Source organism: Lissotriton helveticus, chromosome 5_1, assembly GCF_964261635.1.
Source record: "Lissotriton helveticus chromosome 5_1, aLisHel1.1, whole genome shotgun sequence".
NCBI classification, from domain to species: domain Eukaryota; kingdom Metazoa; phylum Chordata; class Amphibia; order Caudata; family Salamandridae; genus Lissotriton; species Lissotriton helveticus.
The window spans coordinates 628113858-628135823 of record NC_136065.1 but is presented as its reverse complement, the minus strand read 5'-3'; positions in this window follow the sequence as shown (position 1 = coordinate 628135823).

Here is a 21966-nt window from a genome sequence, read left to right as displayed (position 1 = left end):
AGGCAGGTCCTGCTGCCACGCCTCGGCCAGGAGATCCTAACGTAGGGTGTAGCCGGAGGAGAGGCCGAGACCAACGGGACCCGGCCAGGGGATTGCCTTTACAACGCTGAACAGTTGCAGGGGGGGGGGAATGTCTCCTCGACCCTCCCCTCTCTCTCCCAGTCCGGCCGCGGTGGCCCTTGAGAGTTGCAGGTAGTCCCGCCACATGCTCTTCCGGTCCGGCCACCAACGGTCGGGGGGCCGAGGCCGACGGAATCCGGCTGCAGCCGATAAACCAAGAAACCCGTTCATGGGGCCAGAGCCAGGGGCGTCCGGCCGACATCCACCGGAAGCCCGGCCCGAAGACGGACGGGACACTTCTTTCTTTTATAATGGCTGCGACAACACTGGGGGGGGATGTCTTGCACATGCCTCCGACCCCCCCCTCGTCCTCATCGCCTGGTCCGGCCATAACAAATCTCAAGCGAGACGCCGTGGGGTGCACTGGGAGGGAGAGACGGTGCGAACAGGCCTCTCCCGCCTCCCCAGTGTAGGCTTCCCAGCTGCACCCTCAGCACTCCAGGCACCCCGAAAAGGGTTCTTCCACTGTGGCCATGCTGCAACGTCTCGCCCGGCAGGGTGGAGCCCGTCCGCTCATGTGACCCCGCGATCGCCAGTAGCTACCGAACTCTCAAAATGGCGGTCGACCTGGCAAGAGCGGGCCCAGCATAAAGAAATGGCCCGGTCACTGGTTGACTCCACCACCGTAGTCCTCCACGACCTTGAAGATTCTAGAGGAGCCGCGGGAGTCTCCCACCCCCGATGGGGAATGACTGCCATGATCACCCGTGGAGTGACGAAACTGTATCCGCGGGACGTCGGCGCCAGCCTCACTTTGAATTACTAGAATCCTGCAGACCTCACTTCCGGTGAAAGCACAGTGTGACCCGGTAGGAAAAATTGTTGCACCCCCTCCCCTTTTTGACTGATAGTTCAAACCACCGATCCTTTCCTTTGCCCTTTTAACGGAACTTTGGACTGCCTCCCCCTCTTTTACATTTTCTAGAGAAAACAAAACATTAACCACTACATTAGCATAGCAGTTGACACCAGAACTGTTTTCAAATTGAAAACCAACAACATCTTCAACAGAATCCTTTTTGTTTCTGCTGTGACCCTGCTCCAGCACAGGCATTGTCCCCAGCAGTAATTCTGCAATGCCGGTAAGAATAGCTGTGGTGCCTACTGGACTCACTCACCCCCGCGGCGCCCCACGCCGTTATTTGCTGGGCGGCAACTTGCTAGACATCACCTTCGTGACATCCAGATTTCAGCGCGTTCTGCTGCCTTGGAACTATTCGCACAACAGACCGCTACTGACAAGAATATTTCATTATTGGTGCTGTCAATTTCAATAAATCTATTGGATAATTCAAAATAAATTGCCACGGTCTCTTCGTTGTTTAAATGTTTTTACTGTTTTTGTTTTGTTGTATATATTTATATGTTATTAAAGTTTTATATTCCTACTACTTTGTTGGAGTGCTATATATTTTTTATGTGACACATAATTGTAAAAACTTTGATGTACAAAGAGTCATTCCTGGAATCTTCCGCTTCAGGCTCGGTCCCCTCCCCAATCACAATACAGGATAGTTTTCAGATAGTAGGAACACGTGTGGTGTGACGGATCTCATCGGGTGTGGGCCTTGATCTACTATAACTCCTTTGAAGAGGGGTGATTCTTTACAGCTGGGGCCATAAACTACATCTGCAGGGCTAGCTGATAGCCTGGACAATCGGACACAGAGGAAGAGGAGTGTCACAGGGTGCGGTAGTGAATAGGGCGAAAGGGAGGTGTCGGGCGGGCACAGTGTGATTCTCAGGGAAGAGCAGCGCAGATGGGGGGAGGTTTATTGCCCATGCATAAGACAGAGAGCGGGGGTGACCAGTGCCTGGGGAAGATGCTTGCGAGGGTGAGGAGCCATGCTACGAATCGACAGCGTGCAGAGAGTGGGTCTGGTCAAGACATCTAAAATGGCTGCCGTGCACGACAAAAGTGTGGCATTTCAAAAAAGGCAAGATGGCGCAGACAATGTTTTTCAACACTTCCTCATTTCCTTCGAATCGAACGTTAACAGACGTTGGGGCATATTACCAAAGTTAAGCGATATTTATCGCTAACGATGCTTACCAACCAATTTTTTACCACTAAGCATCGTCAGAAATTATCGAAGATAAACCTTACTATTATCAAGGTTTATCGCAAATGCGATAATAAACGGCCGCAATGCATGAATATCGCTAAAAACTCAGCGATATTCATGCATTACCGAGCTAATACTCTTAGCCATGTTATCCACCTCCCATTGGATAACATGGCTAAGAACTGCTCAGGGCAGGTGTTACTTTTTGGAGATATTCGCGCTTAGCGCGAATATCTCCAAAAGTTGGTAATAGGAGATAGATATCTTGCATGTTGTAATGCAAGTTATTGTGGTATATGGAACTCATACCATAATCTCTCAGGAAAGCAGAAACTGATCCTTTTGGGACCGCCTAAAAAGGCCTAGGGGGTGAGGAGTACTCTACTTTGCCCCCTTTTCACGTTCCGAACTATTTTATTTTACTCTCTTCTGTAATTACACAAAATACCAGCGATAAGATGCATCGGAGACACACAGTGAGAGAAAGGAGGCCGGAGATGAAGAAGACATGTCAAATACACATTGGAGATAATATAGTGGCAGAAGGGAAGTAAATATGAGTAAACTTACCATGTAACATAAAAATGTTGCACTCTATACTATAAGTCTCATTTTATACTACAATCACTTCGCTACAACCTCATAAATTAAAAATAAAAATAAATAATGTCTCAAACAATTTTTGATTTCTAAATATAAATTTATTCTTCAAAATTTTCTAAATTTGAAACAACTAGTAACATGTCCTCATCAGTAATTTCCTCTTCAATCATCTCATCTGGAATCTCCTCATTAAAAGTCTGCAATGATGATTCTTGTAACTCTATGGTCTCCAAACACTCGATAAATTCGCCATCAAGAGATTGATCAAAAAAATCATTCAAGTCATCTCCTCCTTCTGACAATATTTCATTATTGGTGCTGTCCATTTCAATCAATGTAGTGGAATCATTCAAGTCATCTCCTCGTGACAATATTTCATTATTGGTGCTCTCAATTTCAATCAATGTAGTGGAATCATTCAAGTCATCTCCTCCTTGTGACAATATTTCATTATTGGTCCTGTCCATTTCAATCAATCTAATGGAATCATACAAGCCATCTCCTCCTTGTGACAATATTTCATTATTGGTGCTCTCAATTTCAATCAATGTAGTGGAATCATTCAAGTCATCTCCTTGTGACAATATTTCATTCTTGGTGCTGTCCATTTCAATCAATCTAATGGAATCATACAAGTCATGTCCTCCTTGTGACAATATTTCATTATTGGTGCTCTCAATTTCAATCAATGTAGTGGACAATTCAAAAGAAATTGCCACGGTCTCTTCATTGTGAGCCATTTTATTTTGAAATTGCTTGCTGTAAATTGCAGAAAAAAATAATCACTTTCATTTATCGTTTTTAGTAATACATAATATAAAACTAACTTCATCAAGTATTTAGTATAACAGAAGGACTGCAAATAAATAACAGAAAACATTTTTCAAATTATCTTCAAGTGTACAACATAGTTCCCCTTACAAATTAACAACTCACCTTTTTAAAAGTAGCAGAAGTGTTAGTACTGTGTAAATCAAACACCAGAAATTCACCACCAAAAATTCCTCACAAATGTACCTCAGACAGTAGTATCACAAAATGGCTGTGGTTTCCTCTCATTTGACATATATACATAACCAATTAACTTTCATCACACACAAATACAAAACCAAAGTAACATTTTAATTGGTTCTAAATTTCAACACTTTCAAATGTGTTTTCCCCATGCAATTTTCCATAGGACATTTACATACGTCTACAGCCTGAATGGCTGAACGGAATTACACCAAACTTGGCAAAATGGTACATCAAACCTAAGAGGTCAGGAAGGATCTACTATGCCCCCTTATGGTCATTTCCCCCTTCGCTTTGGCCTCCTCTTGTCTCTCAATCCTACCGAGAGACAAGATGGCGGCCGCTACGGACTGTTTGGAATGTTGACAGACGCCGGAGAACCAATCAGCTTCGCAAAGCTCCGTAACGCGAAAAGTACGCGAAGCGGAGCGCTGTTACAGATATATATCTTTTTTTGAACGTTAATTTCTCAAAATCCACTGGAGCACATATATTGAGACCTAGCAAAGGCACATCGGGCTACCAGTCCCTAATATTTTGCCAAGTTTCGTGCAAATCCATTCAGGTGTTCGATTATTATTATTATTATTTTTTTTTGCCCCGCGGGGCCCTTTTAAAACCTCCACATCAAACCTAGGGGGTCAGCGAGGATCTACTATTCCCCCTTATGGTCATTTGCCCCTTCGCTTTGGCCTCCTCTTGTCTCTCGATCCTACCGAGAGACAAGATGGCGGCCGCTACGGACTGTTTGGAATGTTGACAGACGCCGGAGAACCAATCAGCTTCGCTTCACAAAGCTCCGTTGCGCGAAAAGTACGCGTCCTAGGACGCTGCCCGGTCCGCTGTTACAGATATATATCTTTTTTTAAACGTTAATTTCTCAAAATCCACTGGAGCACATATATTGAGACCTACAAAAGGCACATCGGGCTACCAGTCCCTACAATTTTGCCAAGTTTCGTGCAAATCCATTCAGCCGTTCGGGCTAAAAGTGAGGCCAACCGCCCTATGGAAAACTCAATGTTAAAAACACGTTTTGGGACCCCCCTTTTTTCTCGGCCCCCCCTTGACGAACCCCCCCCAAATTTTCAAGGGCTGCTCAGAAACAAAATGTGCCATTTTCCTGAAAATTTCAGCCAATTCCGTCCACAAACGCCAAAGTTATTAGACATAGAATTTTCAAAAAACCCATAGAGAAAAAATCCTAACTATATATACCTACTGGCGACCGCCAGTAGGTAATATATATATATATATATATATATGTATATATATATATTTTTTTTTTCAAATAGCTTTATTCAGTTTTGTGTTGATAAAACAATAAAAGCCCAATATAAAATGCAGGATAAAAATGTAATATAATACAATATATACAATCACAAAGCAGACCAGTTATCAACAGCTTGACAATTAATTTTTTGTATACGTATTGCAACTAGTATCCCGAACACTAAGACAGACAAGAACACCCACTAAAAGGGATGCGTTAAAAACCATTAGATAAATCAGCAAGCTGTTAACCAACAGGGTGCATGAAACCGGAGATAGTGACAAAAAACAAGCAAGCTAATCACAACTCGCCCTGAGCCTTATGGCAGAGTTAAAAAACTTAACACATAAAAGACGGTATTTCCCGTCAACATCTGAAGGAATATAAAAGCGGGCCGAACTTGTCTAAAATTGGCCTGTTTCAAAATGGGGATTAAAAAGAATTTTCTGGGTGTATCATAAAATGGGCAAAACATTGTAAAATGAACCATGTCCTGCGGAGATGAGCCATCGCAGCCACAGGACTAAAGAGATTGCCCTCTATTTAGTCCACTGGGATGAGCGAGAAGCAAATAAAAGAGATCCAGCCGGAACCTGGTCAGGAGGAATTGATCGTAGGAGTTCGCGAAACCCAGTAAGTACGGCTCTGACATCAGTGTTGTCCTCAACATGACAAAGCGCTTTATGATGGGCTTCACAAGCTCCCTCTCCTCCCTTAACATAGTCTAGTGTGCGCTAAACGCCGTCTTAAGGAGGGCTAGATCTTCTTATCCCATACCATCGGGGATGGGTAAAAGGCCTCCTCTTACCAGCCTCATTAGACTCCTTTCTATATATTTAAGCCATGGTACCTTCAATACATATTCCAGAGCCAGGCAATCTTTAAGGATTGCCTTATTTAATGAATCCCCCTCTTTAACCCATATTTTTAACCAAAGGGAGACCGGACGAAAGGCTATCAGATCCCTATATAGTCCATTCCTAACTCCTAATGGGCAATAATAGAAGGGGTACCCTGGGGAACAGAAAGCATTTGTCTCATAGATTTTTTTTCTGCTATTTGAATGTCCTTTCTGTCAACGTATCCCCAAATTTCGCTACCGTAATGAGCCTTTGACATACACTTAGCCCTATAGAGCTCCATAAGAGCCCCCACTGGTCTTTTCCCAATCTAGGGGCAAAATTAAAAATTGCTGTAGTCTCCCCATTAAGGTATTTCTTCTTGCGTAATTTCGGTAATTTTTACCGATTCAGTAAAATTTGGTATTAGCCTTTCGGAATTTACCGATTTGGTATTTACCGAATCGGTATTTACCGAATCGGTAATTCCCATTCAATCCTATGGGCCTTTTGGCCCATAGGAATGAATGGGAAATACCGATTCGGTAAATACCGAATCGGCTAGGGAAGAAAAGTGAAACTCAGGAGTCAGCCAATCAGGTGCAACCACCCCCCTCCCAACCAGGAAGTGGCTACACCCAGGCAGCTGGAATCAATTAGAAGGTTCTGGAGAGGCTGTGAGAGCAGAGCTGAGTCCCTGAGCCACAGGAAAACTTTTGTGCTTTTAAATTTGGAAAATGGCAAGCAGCAGTGAAAAGGGACTTCCAGAGAGGAAGAGAAAAATAAAATTCAGCACCATGGAGCTGCAGGTCCTCGTGGAGGAGGTGGTGAAAGAACACCATACATTTTTTGGAAAGCAGTCCCTGAATGTGGCTGAATCTGCCAAAAGAAAGATTTGGCTGGAAATACAGTCCAAGGTGAATGCAGTAGGAGTGACTCCACGGGACATAGATGACCTGAAAAAGAGGTGGTACGACCTCAGGAGCTTGACTAAGAAGAAAATTGCAGAGCTCCACAAAGAGGCAAACCGAACTAGAGGAGGAAAGAACCGTGCACCTCCCCTGACTGAGCTGGAGGAGCTGGTGGAGTCCACCATAGAACCAGAGAGCGTCTGTGGACTGGGAGATGCAGACAGCTCAGCCAGAGCTGCCACCAGAAAAGGTAAGAAGCATGCACAGCAATCACCCCCACCCCATCACCTTCCCTTTCCCCTATGTGGCAGTGTCAACCCCACTCCAGTAGAGGTAGCAGTGTACAGGAGCAATGCATTATGGGAGATGTGGTCATTGAAAGACCTACCATGTCATACAGCACACCAAGCAACAAGTTATGTAAAACATATCAGTTATAATCAAGCTGAGGCAATATGTACAGTGTGTCAGTGAGAAGAATTTAATTGTATAAGCAGTGAGGCAGGAGCACAGACCTAATGTACGCCTTTATGTCTACAGGCGAGACATCTCGCAGGCGTACCAGGGAGAAGGAAGGCACTGCACCACAGAGGGATGACAGCCAGGAGGCAGGCACAAGTGCAGGGAATGTCATAGAGGACACTGGTGCATCAACAACACAGCCACCATCCCAAGAGCTTGAAATGTCTCCACAGCTGCAGTCCTCCCCAGAGCATTCAGGATCCCCTCTGCTACTGTCCTCACCTGAACTGCTTGCGTCACTGCCGTGAACAACACCTGCAGCTCAAAAGAGTAGGAGGTATACAGTTGCTCCACTGGTTGAAATGGACACTCCAACCTTGGCTGGGGAAGGAAGCACTGCCACACAGCAGTCCAGCACAGAGGGTGCCCGCACAGGTTGCAGACGCCGCAGGTCCAGAGATAGCAGTGCTGCACAACATGTGGAGGGTCCCAGTGTCTTCCGTGGGCTGGAAGGGTAGCATGGTAAAGATTCAAAGAATACAGGGGAAGGCCATCCAGTCTGTGCAACTCCAGATGAGGCACCTGAATGCAAACATGGAAAACATAGGGAAGGGCATCAGTGCACTTGTTGATGAGAACAAAGAGATGTCATCAAGTATGAGGGAGATGGCTGCAGGGATGCGGGAGATGGCCACAGGGGTGCGGAACATGACACAATCGGTGCAGCTTCTGTGCACAAAACTGGACCAGGACAGGTCAACAAGGCGCAAGGACAGGCAGCAAGCGCAGCAACACACTAAGGCAGTGAACCGCCTGGCCACAGCCACTTCCCTTCTATGCATACAATGCGTCAACATGCAAGGGGGACTTACACACAGCAGATATGAGGTGTCCAGGGGCCTTGCAAGGGTGACGAGTGCTGTAGAGGTGCTGCTTAATGCACAGTCAGCACATACTGCTGCTCTGGATGTACCTGAAAGCAAGGAAAGCACCAGTAGGAGCAGCATGACAAGCCCCCCTTTTGTTGAGACATGGAGGAGCAGCAGACGCCATGGTGATCCAACAGCCCACACACCCAGTGAGGACAGCCAGCCACTTTCATCTGGCACCGGTAGGTGTGGCCGTAAATGACTTATGCTGCCCACACTCCATGACCTTTAATGGGGAAGTGAGCCAGGACTACCATTATTACATGGATAACATTTGTGTTGCACATTTGTGCCCTTGAGTACCTGCCTAGTGCCAATGATTAAACTACGTTGGGTACATACTCCACCTGTCTGTGTCTCTTTACTTACTCAAAATTACTCAAAAGTAGTTCCGTGTGATCTCTGCCCGTCTCTGTCTGTCATCTGTTGCTGGCGCAACGCCTGCTGTTTTGGGTTCAGGCAGTGCATGTTCATCATCGTGGTCCTCTTAGTCGCTCAATTCCACCTCTGTGCCCTTCTTTGTAGCATGGTTGTGCAACATTGCGCAAGTTGCAATGATCTTACAGCAGATGAGTGGTGAGTACTGATGTGCCCCTCTGCTTTTGTGGAGGCAGCGGGACCTGCTTTTTAACAGCCCAAAGGTGCGCTCCACAACGTTCCTAGTGGATTTGTGTGCCACGTTGTATCGTCTCTGGCTCGGGGTTGAAGGGGTGAGGTAGGGTGTCAGGATGAACGAGCGGACGGCATATGCGCTATCCCCTATTTGTAAATGACAGAGCCATTAATCACATGCACACAAACACATACATCTGCAATGTCTATCAGGGTGTGCCACAGTGTTTTACCTAGCAGGTATCCTTCTCCGAATTCCCAAGCTGTCAGGCGTGTGCAGATCCCACTGTTCTGAAAGATGTAGGAGTCGTCGGTACTTCCTGGGAACTTGGCCACTATGTCTGTGATAATGTTGTTGGCATCACAGATTACCTGTACATTGATAGAGTGGGTTGACTTCCTGTTTCTGTAAATGTACTCTGTGGCAGCAGGTGGGCATATTGGGATGTGGGTGCCATCAATACAGCCGATGACGTGTGGGAACTGTGCAATTTGATAAAAGTCAGTCTTGGTCTTGAGCAGTTCCACGCATGTGTTAGGGAAGAAGATGTAATGATGCATCATAGCCTCTAGGAACTACCTGAAGAAACGGGACAGGCAGCTCTGGGACACCCCACCTACTGCAGCAATCACCCCCTGGTAACTCCCAGATGCAAGCAGGTGTAGGCTACAGAGCACCTGCACATGGGGTGGGATGGCATGCGCCCTTGGGGTTGGGTGCTCCAAAAGTGGGTGAAGGTCCCTGATCAAGTCCAGGATGGTTTGGGGTGTAGCCTGTATCTTTGCAATATCTCTGGCTCAGTGAGTTGAAAGAGCGTTATCCTCTGTCTGTAGACTTGCTCCTCCCTTCTCCAGGCCCTCTCTCCTGCTGCCTGTAGCTGTAGTCGCCTTGCTATCACGTAGAATGCCGCCATTCTGGTCACACTGTTGCATTTTGGGGCCTTTTTTATAGCCTGCACCTGGTTACCACCTGCTTTCAATCCATGGTAATTACCGACTCTTAAATACCGAATTTCTTGAAATTCGGTATTTTAGAAGTTACCTGCATCTCAAAACTAATTTTTTATCATTTCTTATTTACTGATTCGGTAAATAAGAATTCGGTAAATACCGATTTGGTAAAATCCGATTCTGTATTTTCTGATTCTGTAAATTTCGAATCGGTAAATTCCGATACGGTAATTTCTGATTTGGTAAATTACCGACTCGTATTTACCGAATCGGTCTTTTTTGGGCTCCTACATCACAAAAGCCCAATACCGGTCGGTAACGGCCGAAATTTGGTATTTTCGGACGTTAGCGACCGGTATTTGCCTACCTACATCTGGCCCTTTACCCTTGTCATTACTACAGATACAGCGGATCCGCAGAAACTTCCGATATGGAATACTGCAAAACAGATGTTTAGGGTGGGAACTCATAGCGTGAAGAACAGAGTTCTCTGCCGTCTGTTTCCTGTGCAATTTAGTCTGTAATTGACCTTGCATAGACTGAAACATCTAAAAATTCCACATTAGTAGAGCTAATGGTGTCAGTGAATTTAAGATTCAAATCATTGGTGTCCACAAATTCCATAGCTGATGTTCTGGATCCCCTCCAGATAAGACACACATCATCTATAAATCGCCACCAATGGTGGACATGATTATTGAACAACTCCCTGTGATGGCCCCTGAGGACATACTCCTCCCACCAGCCCACATATTAACATGCATAGCTTGGGGAGAAGCATGCCCCCGTAGCTACTCCTCGCAGTTGATGGTAGACTTGTTTGCTAAAGAAGAAAAAATTATTTCTGAGACAAATCTCAATTATATCAATTAACATCCTATTGTGTTCTGAAAAAGAAATATCATGCTGCCCCAGAAAGTAGGTCACTGCATTAATTCCATCAATTTGATGGATACTCGTATACAGGGATGTTATGTCCATAACAATCAATAAATATTCACTGTCCCAAGTAACAGTTTTCAATTTCTCAAGAAAGTCCCCAGTGTCTTTTATAAAAGATAGTAGGCTGGATACTAATTCCTGTAAAAAAGAATAAAAAAATATAGAAACTGGTTCTAAAAGACTCCTTTGTGCTGATATAATGGGTCTTCCAGGAGTAGGGGTAATGTTTTTATGAACTTTAGGGATGAAGTATAAAATCGGTGTGATAGGATGTTCATTTTTGAGAAGCAAAAATTCATTTTTGCTGATCAGACCTCTTCTCTTCCACTGGAAAAGCTCTTTAAAAACTGGGGTCCATAAAAGATGCCGTCCTATAACACTCGGTATCGTTCATGTTTTGCATAGCTTCGTACATGTAAAGATCTCTCGGCCACAATACAACATTGCCTCCTTTGTCGGCTTAATTGATGATTACATTCTTATTTTCTTTTAGTTTGTGCATAAGGATATGGTATTGCAGTTCTGTATGCCTCATATTTAGATGCTTGGATTTGCCCGATCTATTCAGTACTTTCAAATCTTCTATGACCATATCATTAAATATGTCAATAGCGTCTTTCGGCATCGTAGGTACAAAAGTCAATGAAGGACAAAATGGACTGCTGGCTGACCCACTCGTTGTAATACCAGTTTCATGTAAAATTTCTTGTGTGGGTCTACCGTCAGAGTCAGTGTCTGTGGCTAGCGCATGGAGAAATTTAAGCGTGTCTGTGTCAGATACCTGGAAATTCAGAACCCTATTAGCAGGAAGAGACACATCACTTATGATTTTCATGGAATTTTTTAGTTTAAAGAATTTTATGATCTTTAACTGATGAATTTGTATTTGTCAACTCGAGATTGGGTATATATTAAAATTCCTTTCAGGGCAAAATGTCAATCCGAACGAAAGAAGTTGAGTTTCCGCTGTGGTCAAAATGGTATCAGAGAAATTGATTACTGTATTGTCACTTGACTTACTGGGGTTCACCATTTCTTCGCTCTTGTTGCCCTTCCTCTGGCGTTGCTTCTGGACCCTCTGCCTCTCCCTCCTCTGTTGGGTTCTCCTTCTCCCTGCTTGTACTGAGGATTCCGGGGTCGCAGGGTGTGGCGGTGGGCCTGCCTCAGAAAAGTCAGCTCTTCAGCCGGAGTTCGCGATACTAGCAAAGCAGTTGACAGAGTATCACCAGATTCTCTATTGTCATCAGATTCATTTTTTCTTTTTTTAAAGCTTTATTTTTCAGTTTTATACACACATGAACAAGGTATATAGTACATTGTGGTATATAATATCGGCATTGACAAAAATATATGCATTGTGACATGTATGATATGTTACAGCCACTGGTGTAGGGGAACATTGGAATGTGGGGGGAAATCAAAGACATATAACAAGCTGTTTAACAGAGTATTTGCAGTACACAGAAATATTTATTGCCATCAGCCCCTTCTTAGTACAAATGGAACTTCAGAGCGAGTGGAGGTTAATAAAGACCTTTCAACCTCATGGATATTTGTCCCAGACAATGCTCCTAACCAACCTCCTCAGGGACGATACCGCTAGCTGTTGGTGATTCATGCTCAGTTTGTTTCTTAGCAATGTAAGTTTTGTATGGTCCCCAAATGTCCACCGGTCGCGAAGAGCTGGGGACCAACGTGGAGTATTCCTCGCAATTAATATTGAAAAATGCTAAACTGCAAAGCCATGACTGTAGTGAAAGGGCCCTCTTGCTACCCCATAGTAGTGCAACCGCCCGCTTAGCTAACAGAAAACCTAACTCTGCCAATTTCCTGATCTTTCTGGGGAAATTAACCACATACCCCAACAGTGCGATCTCAGGAGTTGTTAGCAGCTGCATGGAGAGTATATCACCTAACGTGATGTGTACCTGAGTCCAGTATTGACATGTCCAGGAGAGGTGGGCAAAGTCGGCAAAGGGAACCAAGCATTTCTGGCAATGGTGAGGTCTGGTATGGTCTATCCTAAGGGATCGTGCAGGCGTGTGGTACATTCTGCGGAGAAACTTAAAATTAAGCAACTTATGTCTGCTATTGAATGAGACCTCCTTAGTTGCCCTGCAGCATTGTTCCCACTGGTTGTCTGTAATAGGCCTGCCCAAATCTATTTCCCAAGCCGACCGTATTTTAGCATCAGAGAATGGTCTGGACAGCCCACATTGTTTGATTAGTTTTTAAATCAAATGTGCGCCTGTAGGGCTATTGATAAGCAGGGTCAGTGGTGGGGCCGGCTCAGGAGCCGATGGAAAGAAAGGGAACGTGGCCCGAAGCATGGAGTTCCTGCGCTTCAGAACATAGGTGTCCATAAAGGAGCGTTCACTGAATCGAGTCTCCTCCGACATCGAGAAGATATGATCATCCGGAAACAGGTCGCCGATCGTGTGTATGTGGAATTTCTCAACTGTGTGCTGAATCAAAACCTCCCCAGTTATGGGAAGCAATGAAGGGTTTGGCAGAGGCAGCACCGGAGAATACAACTGGACGAGGCCCAGCAGCCTACGCAGCCTGTCCCATGCCCAGCAAGTAGTGGAGACCGTTTGGATGTCACGGGGGTCTCTGGGGAAGCCCATGGGTAGGATAGCGGAAAGTTTCTGTGGAAGTATCAGGTCAGCCTCCGGCTTCAAATATGGGACACGTGCTTCCAGGTGGTATCAGGCATATGCATAACAACATTGTGCTCTCAGGTAATACAAATACATGTCTGGAACCCCAAAGCCACCTCTCTCTTACGGCAGGGTCAAGGTCTGCCAGTTCACGCACGGTGTCATGTCCCACCAAACAAGACGCAAGAGGAGTGTACACAGTTGAAGTAAAAAGGTCTGGGTGAGAGGAATAGGAATATTGTTAAAAAGGTATAAAAACCAAGTAAGGACCACCATTTTAATTATAGCCACTCTCCCGGCCATTGACAGAGGCAACCGCAGCCATTTCACAATCTGCAATTCCAGGGAGCTAACAGCCCTACCATAATTTAGTCTGATCATAGTGGCGGTGACCAGATGAATTTAAACTCTGAGATACTTGACAGCATCTTGGCACCACTCGAGCGGGAATTCTCAGTCCCAGGAAATCGTGCTAGCAGTCAACGGGAAAATAACCGATTTATGCCAATTGACGCTGAGACCTGAAAACCTACTAAATCGAATAATTTCCCAAATAAGGGGTTCGAGGTTGAGATGGGGCATTCTAACATACAAAATGGCTTCATCAGCATAGAGAGAAACCAGAGGAGGCCCAGTGCAAAATTTTAAGCCGCGGTGTAAATGTTTTTCTTGAAAGTGTCGAACTAGTGGGACCATTGCCAGTATAAAAAGCAATGGGGACAAGGGGCATCCCTGCCTCGTGCCGCGACATAAAGTGAAAAGACCAAAGAGAGTACCATTCAGGCGTAGTCTAGCTGTGGGTTCAGTGTATAGGAGAGCAACCGTAGAGACAAAGCATTCGGGCATACCCATACGACGCATGACCGAAAGGAAAAAGGGCCATTATAGGGAGTTGAATGCCTACTCAGCATCAAGGAGTACAGCGGCGGCAGGCGTGACTTGATCAATCCTATGCAACACTGTGAACAGAGTCCGCAAGTTAAGCGATGTATATCTATGAGGCACGAAACCCGATTGGGCCGGAGAAATTATGGATTCCATTATTAGAGATAGCCGAATTGCGATTACCTTCGCCAATATTTTATAATCAAGATTCAGTAGGGACAACGGCCTATAGGACCCACAGAGTTTGGGGTCTTTGCCGGGTTTGGAAAGAAGAATAATGACCGCTTCCCTGAACGTTGGAGGAAGAATACCCACTTCTAGCGCCTCAGCATACACTTCCACTAGTCTTGGGACCAAAATATCTTTATACGCTTTATAAAAATCCGTTGAGAATCCGTCAAGACCAGGAGCAGAAGAGCCCCGCAATGCCTCGATCGCCTCCAAAATGCTTTCCTGAGATATGGGAACGGACAGAAAGTCTAGCATATACCGTTCTAGGTAGACCATTGCAATTTCCGCAAGATTTTCCCCGTGTCCTCCTGTGACTCTGGAGGTGTATAATGTTTTGTAGTACGAAAGGAACGTGTCACATATGTCTGGGGTAGAGTGCAATGGCGTGTCGTTTGGTTCTATGAGTTCAGTGATGTAAGCTTTATCCCGCGGAGGGTGTGTGCAAGGATCTTTCCGGGTTGTTCGCCCTCTCCATATCGTCTAGCGGCATGCTGTTTGTTAAGGAACAATAGCTCTTGTTCCGCTGCCTCTCTAAATTCAAGCAGCAAAGCTAAGCGCCGGGCTTCCTCAGTCCCTGATACCGTTAACACTAAATCTCTGTCCAGAGCAGCGTTGTCTGTCTCAATGCGGTTTAAAGTAGAGCGGAGATCTCGCAGGACCCCAGCATGTTTAGCAATACTGACTCCCCTGATGTATGCTTCTAAACCCCTCCCAGAATACCACCCAGGTGTCCAACGACCCAGTGTTAATTTCAAAGTAGTCCTCTATCGCCTCTCTGATTTCCTCATGAAAAACCTGATCTAAAAGAGCGCTTCCAGGAAAGCGCCACTGCCTCTCATATCCTCCCAGTCTGGGAACGTTAATTTTAAGCACGACCGGAGAGTGGTCTGAAAGCGTGCGCAGTAAAGTAATCAATCCACCCAGCCAGCCAGCAACTCCCGGGGAAACCAACCAGTAGTCTTTCCTGGTCCATGTGTTGTGAAATCCAGAATAGTGCCTGTATTCCGTGAGATGTGGGTGCAATTTGTTTTCAACATCTATTAAAGAGAAGTGGCTAAATATGTCTTTAAGCGCCCGTCGTGAGCGGGGTTTAGTGTCAGGAGATGAGGAAGTGCTATCCCTGACGGGATCCAACATTAAATTGAAATCTCCCCCCATTATCAGAAGTCCAGGGTCTAGTGTCAATAGTCGCACCTGCAACTCTTGGTAGAAATCAGGGGAATCCACATTAGGACCATAAACACAAACTAGTCAGATCTTGTGGCCCATCAATATACCAGTCACAATCAAAGTCCGGCCCTTGCCATCCACCATCATCTTGTGTAATGAGAAGGGGATTCTTCTATGTAAGAATATGGCAACCCCCCTGGCATAGCTACTGTAATTGGAAAAAAATCTATGGGAGCCCCAGTTCGCTGCAACAGGCGTATGATCAGAGTTGGACAGATGTGTTTCCTGCATGAACACAATATCAATGTTATGTCTTGCGATATAATTAAGGACTTGCCTTCGTTTCCGAGTGTTGTTCAAACCTCTAACATTCCATGAAATCAAAGAAAGCCCGGAAGGACTGGGCTGACGACCTAGATGTACCATTGGAAAGCAATCACAACAAACGCACAGCAATGCATATCAACCTTGTGCCGTATACTAGCAACCTGAGCAATGACTACTAAAGCAACATGAAACACAAGCAAATATTACCTCCCACCACCCACCACCCAGCCTCATAAAAACCCCTGCGAGGCAGAACCCAACTCTCCCCTAGCCAAATGACGGTGCAAGGCAATCGACCACATCAGTGCAGTAAACAAATTTACATACCACAAACTTAGCCTGAGAAGTAAAGAAACCTTGGTTTGCACCATGAGGCGCAGCAACGCCACGCCGGTCGGGCAATACGGAATGTGATAGTATCAAACAGGATAAAGATGCACTGATGATATAAACACAGCAGCACACAAAAGTAAATGCAATGACAATTCAACCAGTCCCATTATTAGAGAAGAGCTCCACGCTGGCTTCCGACCCACTTTGCGGAGGGGAAGTGGAACGCGGTGTGGCCGTCACTCCGGAATGTTTTTTCTTAAACCCTTGACAGAACTCCTGTGCCTCCGCCGGTGTCTCAAAAATGCGGAATCTGCCGTCCACATCTACTTTCAACCTTGCCGGGTAGAGCATGCCTTACTTAAGACCCAGATTTTTCAGGGTGGCCTTGACTCCATGAATCTTGCGCCTTGCCTCCTGAACCGTGATGATGAAGTTGGGTAAAGAGGACAACTCACTCCCCTGCCACTGGATTTCCCCGCGGTCACGAGCTGAGCGAAGGGCCGCATTCCTGTCCCTAAAGTTCATGAGTCTAGCGATGAGGGGTCGCAGAGGAAGGCCCGGTCGAGGGCGAGGGCCCAGCGACCTATGAGCACGCTCCACTACAAATCCCTGCGTGAAAGTCTCTTTCCCAAACAACTCCGTTAGTAGTTGCTCCACAAAGATGTCCATGCGCCCAGATGTTATTCCGGCGACTGCGAGATTCCAAATCCTCGTTCTTAATTGCCACTTCCTTAAGGATCTTCTCCACCCTTTCCAGCTGCTTCTGTGAGGACGATGCTCTGTCTTCAATGTCCGAGACCCTCGCCTCCACCATATCCAACCTCCTTCCATGCACCTTGACTTTTGCACCCATGTCAGCCAATTTCTTGGCTGGGGCATCAAATCTGCCGTCTAGCGCCCTGAAACCAGCTCTCATCTCTTTTAGCATAGCTGCAGTAAGGGAGGCAGAGCTGTCCGTGTTGTCTGAACCTTGAGCCCCATCGGCCATGTCGGGAGAGTCATCTGAGGTGGGGCAGGGGACCTTATCGAATTGCAGCGTGCGTTGTTTAGGGTCCTTCCTCCCCATGCTGCAGGGAGAGCAAGGGGACCCCCAGTCGCCATAGGGGCCAAGCAGATGGCATAAAACAGAAAGGTCAGAGATGTGTTGAGTCATCGCACTGGAGCACCCCAGCAGCTGAGCCACTCAATGTAACCTCTAAGCGACGGCCGGAGGAATAGGGCACCTGTGGCAGCGCTGGCTAAATGGTGGGACACTGGCGGCACCCCAAGAAGACAGGAACAAAACAGCACAGGCCAGGCCTCCCACACAGAGAGGAGTGCAAAGGAGAGCGTGGGCTGTTCAGTCAATGATGCAAGTCGAACTGGCCAATGCGGAGTGTGCAAGGCGAGGGCGGTAAGCAGCAGGGACTGTACATGTGTGGTAGGCTAATTCACGATGAGGCAATAGCAGTGTCTTAATACTCGAGTGAAAAAGATCCCCTATGGCCACCAAAAGTCAGGGGTGAGCCCAACACAAAGAAACAGACGGTGTACCGTAGCACCGCACAGCCGGGGAGGGAATCGTGGTGCACCCCACGTGCTTGGGCACTTCTCCCTCAAACTTGGCTGCGCTCCTCTTCTGAAAACGAGTGTTCGGCAGGGGGGGAGCCGGCTCACCCGATGGGGCCCAGAGCCAGCGCGGCCCCCAATCTGCACAGCAGGTCCCCCTCTCTAGCCCGCCTCACCCCCGCCAGAACCAGAACATTGAGTCCCGGCGCAGTAACGCTTACGAGGCCTACGGTGCCCCGCTAACGCTCCGCACACAGCAGGACCCATCCAGCAGTCACAGCGGGGGGGGGGAGGGAAGCCAATCGGATGGGGCGGGGGGAAGCCTAAATCAGTGGCGTACACCCACCAGGGCCACCCTCACCACCATCTTCAGTGTCCGCTCCTCAGCCGGGGAAGGACGCAGGGCCGCGACCATCCTCCGCGCAGGCCTTCCGCATAACAGCACCGCCTCACGCAACGAGCCGATCCGGGCATCAAATTGCTCTGCTCTTGCTCCCGGGACAGATGGACGGTGTCTGCCGGTGGGGGATTGCTCCTACATCAGGAAAAAACGATTACATTGGAGCCCGGCCGGCGGAGCTTCAAGCAAAGGCAGCCTCCGTGGCCACGCCCCTTGTCATCAGATTCATAACTGCTTGATATAGAGCTGGCCTCAGAACTTGTTAAAGCAGGATCAACAGAACTATTGGATTGTGGATGGGAAAGGGGTGCATTTTTGACCAGTGCTTGCCTTTTGTATGTGTCAAATCTTTTAGAGAAAGTGAATACTCTCCCCATCTCATAATCTCTCTTGTCCCGTGCAAACTTAAACACTTTCAGGGCTTTAATAGTGTCCTTAAATTTCTGGAGGCGCCCATTTATTTCCTCACGGCCTTTTTTGACATCATGTTGTTGTTCAAATCGATCAAGTAGTGCAATAATTTTATCAATTTCTTTCAAAATGGTCGCTCTATTAATTTCGGCGTACTTTATTAAGATTAAGACCATATTCATAGATGCCTGTAGGTTGTTTGTTGCCCACTCAGTGAGCATTTCAGGATGCAGGTTTTCAAAGGTAGGAGCAATCATAACTCTTAATCCTCGGGGAATACGGTTAACATCTCTGTATTTCTCCACCATTTTGTTAACTCATTTTTTTGTAGTTTTTCTAACGATTTTAGTAAAGTCTTTAAATCAGTATTTGTTGGTTTCTTGCTACTTCCGCTGCTGCCTGGGTTATCTGTGACTGCAGGTAAATGTTCAAATAGGGCTTCTGCCTCTGCCTCGCGGTCTCATAGCGCGTCTACTGTATACATGGTTGCTGAATTCAATATATATTTAATTGAGCACAAAGATGCCTTTCAAATGCATGGGCATCCAAACAAATGAGTCCCGATCTCTACAACCGTCGCATTCTGAATCAAACTTTCAAGCCCGCTTACCAGAGATGTCCCGATTGGCACCCAGTGTGTCCTTCGACTCCTAGGGGGCCACCGCTTATTCTCCTGGTATGCTGCTGCTTCATGGTTTGTGATTCAGTGACGGGGGCAATCTGGGCCAATACTCCTTCCGGGTCAGAGATTCTTGGTTGCGCGATGGCAGCTGCATATATATATATATATTGTCCAACAAAGGCTGAAGCTTCTCAAGATGCACTCAATAGTGTGTCTGCCATCCGGCATCACGGTTCAGGCCACCACAGCCATCCAAGTTCGTTGTATTGCCTGACACGTTTCTGTGGCCAACGTACCACTTCATCAGAGGCATTTCTCCTCCACGCAATGGATCGCTCTTTATACTGCATGCTGATTAGTTGAAACCCCTCATGGGTTCAACTACGTACTTGATTGCTTCATACAGCATGCTGGGATGTGTAGTCACATCGAGCTTTCATTAAGCACCTATAGTAGGGGTCCAATGTATATAGAGTTCAGAGAGTGAATTAAAATCCTTAGTATGATCTGGATTTGATGGGAGCATGCTGTATGAAGCAATTAAGTACGTAATTGAACCCATGGGGGAATCAAATAATCAGCATGCAGTATAAAGAGAGCTCCAATGCATATAGGAGTAAGGGGTATAGCTATGAGAGCTGAAACCCCTGAACGTTGGAATGAAACAGAAATGGATTGAGACTGAAAAGGCTGGGACCCATTCTGTGGTCAAGAGGAACCTCTGCTAAAAAAGGAGCAACTGAAGAGACTGCTGTGGAAAGACCAATCCTTGCTCTGGGGCTGATCTGCAGTTTGCTGTTCTAACCAAGGGAGATGCTGTTGGGACTGTGCTTGGATGTGCTGGGTCCCCCTGCTTGAAGAAGACTGTGCTTTGTGCTGATTCTTGTAAACCCAAGGGCCTGAGGTGAGCTGGCTCCCTGTTTGGAAATACAGGATCATAAAAGTTTCCGGAGAAGTCCCAAGCAACGCGGTGTGCACGTGCTTTCGCAGCTTGAGTCCCTCAGAATTTGCGCCTTGTGAGCGTGGACATGCAGGAGTAAACTGAGTCTCGTATGCGCTGGGTGCGTGTCGAGGTGCAGAACAAGGCATTGGTGAGGAGTGCTTGGTCATGGTGTTCACAGGGAGACAAAGTAAGACTCAGACGTACAGAGTGCGTATCATGGTGCAGTCAAGGGTGTTGGTGAAGAGTGCCTGGTCGTTGTGTGAGTCTCAGACGTGCAGAATGCGTGTCATAATGCAGCCAGGGAATTGGGGAAGAGTGCCTGGACATCATGTGCACTGAAAGAAGAAGTGAGTCTCGGACGCACAGAGTGCATGTCATGGTGCAGCCAGGGCATTGGTGAGGGGCTCCTGGTCATCGTGTGCACCGGGAGAAAGGGAGAGACTCGAACGTGCAGGGTGTGTGTCGAGGTGCAAGCAGAGGCGCTGGTGAAGAGCACCGGGTCATTATGAGCACCAGAGAAGAGGCGAGTCTCGAGCGCGCAGTGTGCGTGTCGAGGTGCAACCCGAGGCACTGGTGAGGAGTGCCTGGGTAGGGTGTGCACCACATTTGAAGTAAAGTCTCCACAGTGCTGAGGGCGGGTCTCGTTGTTCACTGAGACTGCCGGAAGGAGGGCCAAGTCATTGGGCCCTCGGAGGAAAACAGTAGCGGCCGGACTAGCAGCCCCAGAGGAGCTGAGCCGCTGGCCCAAGCTCGCCGCACCCTGTGACGGAGTTCTGGATCAAGGCCCAAGTCGCTGACGTCAGAGAGGAGAGATTGGTCTCACCCCCCTGTTGCTTCGGCTCAGATCTCGCCCGTGCTGACCCAAGGAGGGCCAGTACTGGGGCTGGAGTGGGAAGCAGTGCTTTTGTGTCATCATTGATCCATATTGGGAGCACTGTAACGGAGCACCAAAACTTTCGTATTACACTTTGCATTATTGCTGCTAACGAACTATCGAACTGTCGTATGACAACTGACCTCATTTGTGCCTGACTAACTACATGCTGGGTGCGCTACGCACTGCATTATTTTTCCCTTGCAGATGACCTGGTTGTAACATGGCGCATTGCATTAATTCTTCATTGCACAGTATCTAATTATAACTTGGCACAGTGCATTATTTCTACATTGCACAGTACAGGATTGTAGCGTGACGCATTGCTTTGTTTCTTCCTGGTACAGGGCATGCTGGTAGTGATACGCATTGCATTATTCCTTCTATTGTAAAGTACAGGACTATGGCGCTACGTATGGCATTGTTTCTCTGTTGCACAGTACAAGAGAATATCGTTACGCATTGCAGTATTTTTCTTTTGCAACGTGTGCGATTCTAGCAATATGACTGGCCTCACCTTTTGGAAACGGTTCAAAGTGAGAGTAACTGTTGCATAGAAATGGTAGTTGGGATTAGAACCTACCAACCCACCAGAAGGAATACTACCCATTCTTGTATGTTGATTTTGTAGCGTGTGGTCATATCTTATAACCTCTTATATAAAGTTTATACTCATTTTATAAAAACTTGTGTGGAGTCTATTTGTGGTGCATCGTTGGGTTACTGTGAGCGTGGTTGCACGTACTGTACACTCGTGCCTTGGAGATAAGCCTGGCTGCTCGTGCCAAGCAACTTATGGGGTGTGCAGGGCTATCTCAGACGGTGTCCTTACTTAGCCTG